Raw genomic sequence first — 2,923 nt, forward strand, 5'->3', positions numbered from 1 at the left:
TTTTAGTTCATGAATTCAAACCTTTAAATTCCCATCACCTAATGCATAAATATACAAAATGCCAAAAATTAATCCCTTTTTGTTGGATCATATTTATGCTGACTTTTTATAGTCAATAGCCAAAAATGATTTCCTTCTGCAAATACTCTACAACCTGTAATGAAACATGCCATGCACTCAAGGAAAAAAATGCATGGCTAGCATCTGTGAAATGCCAAGAACTGACGAGTTCTGCTTCTTCCACGTGTGGCCCCAGTGATACCAGGCAAGATTCCATATTGCTTGCCAAAAGCTTCCACAAAACCAAGTTAGCTAATTCCTGGAAACAAAGATTTTAAGCTCCTTTTGGCACTGGATCATTTCATCCAGCAGTTTTATGTTTCCCACCACAGCACCCACACGCCTCACCACAGCGATGGCACATTCTCAAAGGGACGTAGCAGCACATACATGGTACAATGAAAGACAAAGCTACCAGGGCTAACCATCGTAAGCAGAACTTGTCATCACTAGTGTCACATGAACAGGGATCAGAAAAATTTCCCTCTGAGTCTGACATACAATGATACAACATGCTCTGTGCACAGAGCATACAACTAACTTGATATATGCATCTTTTAATAGGATCTGGAGCATCCTGACATTTTCCCCTGACATTTTCTTCATGATTAAACCTTTCCTGGCAGTATACGCAGCGAGAACGTTCACCATCCTCTTTTCTTCGTTTTGACTTCTTAATTTTTAATGAGGAAGAAGGCTGTGTCTTAAATACCACAGAGTCTTTGAATGAACTTAACTTAGTCTCATCCCCACAAGAGTAGAGATAGTCTGACTTTTTACTGTCTGGTTTAGGAAAGTGAATATTGGAGTCAGTATCATCTCTCTCCAAGTCATTTTTCCACATGTCAGGATGTCTGTAGTCTGCATACCGACATATTAAGATATCTCGAGGGTTTATTCTGACAATCTCATCCTCATCTTGAAAGCTGACATGTCTGATTGATTTCAAAGGGACCCTGTTTTGGGACTTTAAGCTTCCACATTCCTTGGGTATTTGCCGCTGTACATATTCCACACTTCTGCTCTGAATGTCTAGGCCTAGCTGTCCAAATGTTATCTGATTGGTTTCGCTTTGCATGTAGACTCTTCTGGCATTCAAATCTTCAAAGGGAGATGGTCTTATATTTGAGCCCCTGTAAGGGTCACTGGTAACAACTGTCTCTTGCTGGAAAAGGTGATCTTTCACTAGAGAACTGGAAGTATCCTCTTCAGTTGCTTGTAAGTCATCAGCTTCATTTTTCAATGCTGGACATCCTTGAGAAATATCCTCGATGGCTCTTGGAATGCCTCTATCAAAAGCCCTAGCATCAGCTGGACTTTGAAAGGTAAGGCCAAATTTCTTGTCATCAATCTTCCAGTGGTGAAATGTTGGAGTGACCTTATTATAAATAAGGTCTTTTTTAAGCATACATTCCAAAACCACCATTTTGTTCCTGAGTCGCTCTCCATGGATAAAAAAGCACAGCCATTCTCTTCCTGATGAGGGACTTTAAAGACAGTGACGCTGCTTAGTCCACTCCCTCCAAGGGGTAACCATCCACCACTTGAGTCATCTCAGGTCATCACCATCGCTCGCAATCGTGCATAACTATTATGGTTGTCAGAAGTCGCCTTCTCCTCGCTCATCTTTCCCTCACTGTGATCCGATCCGGAGGTGGAGGAGCAACAGCAGGCTGGGTAGTAGCAGCAGCACCAAGGGGCAGCAGGCAGCGGCAGCGGGGGGGGGGGGGGGGGGGAAGGCGGGGGCAGCGGCTCAGGGGCCTCACCATGGTGGATGCCTCACCCAGAAGGGTGCCTCCCCCAGTCGGAACCAGGGCCACCCCCGCAGGGGGGGGGTGGCAGCAGGAATCTTTGCTGTGGCGACCCCAGCCTCTTCCCTCGCCTCAGCGCCCGCCCAGGGAGATCCTGAGAGGCCGGGTGGAAAAGGGAAAATGGACTACAAATTCGTATTCAGTCTTTTTATTCTGTCTACTATGTGCATTCATCTCTCATTTTTCACTTGTTTACCTCTTTATTGTGCACTCTGGGAGATGCCTATAGACATAATTTTCAGTGCATGCTCTGAAAAGCATCAGGTCTGCAAACAAGAAGGCCTGCATATCCTAACACCAGGAGAACATGGGGTTCATTATACTTTCATTTTCAGACTTGAGTCCTGGGATACAATTTGAATATAAAACTGAAGTTGGCTCACTTTGAGGGGAGACATAATCCTGGAGAGAGCACCAAGGGACAAGCTGAAGACAGGCCTTTGCCTGAAATCTGCCATGGGAATTTAAGCCGTGGGTGAAGGGAGATTGTAGAGGAAAGAAATGGATATATGCAAAACTTAGCAATAGGTGTTTGAACACACATACTCCTGCTGGCTCCTGACCAGCATCTCTCCAAGTAGAGCTGTCAGGATTAATTACTTAGATTTTTGCATAAGACTACAAAATAAGAAGCCTCTGTGAGTGCCAAGTGTTATCAGTTTTCATCACAACTTGAGTATTCGGTGGAACAGCTCATAGATTAGACATTTTCAGGAAATCTAAGTCTTGTTGACCTTTCTTGCTCTCTTTCTTTTATTCCACTAAAATTCAATGAATTGTGATTATTTATTTTTTTTAACTTATTACCTTCCTTCTATGTTGAACATTGTTCTGGCCTTTTTGCTCTATGTGCTTTAGGTTAAAGGTAATGCTCCACTGTATATGTAAGTAGAAATCTGTTAGGATAAATAGGAACAGTAAAATGAAGCTGTAGGGAAAATCTTAGACATTTTCTTGATTATTATTCACAGTCAAATTTTTCCCCTTCAGAATGGAGCTCTATCCCCTTACCAACCCCAGCTGAAGCATCTTGTAGAGGGGAAAGGTTGATG

General features: G+C 43.2%; 1 pseudogene; it reads right to left on the reverse strand.

Moving 5' to 3' along the window:
• Positions 1-361: 361 nt before the first annotated feature.
• On the reverse strand, positions 362-1,686 carry LOC143410335 (sprouty-related, EVH1 domain-containing protein 1 pseudogene; annotated as a pseudogene).
• Positions 1,687-2,923: the final 1,237 nt, after the last annotated feature.

The sequence above is a fragment of the Callospermophilus lateralis genome, chromosome 11 (assembly GCF_048772815.1).
Source record: "Callospermophilus lateralis isolate mCalLat2 chromosome 11, mCalLat2.hap1, whole genome shotgun sequence".
NCBI classification, from domain to species: domain Eukaryota; kingdom Metazoa; phylum Chordata; class Mammalia; order Rodentia; family Sciuridae; genus Callospermophilus; species Callospermophilus lateralis.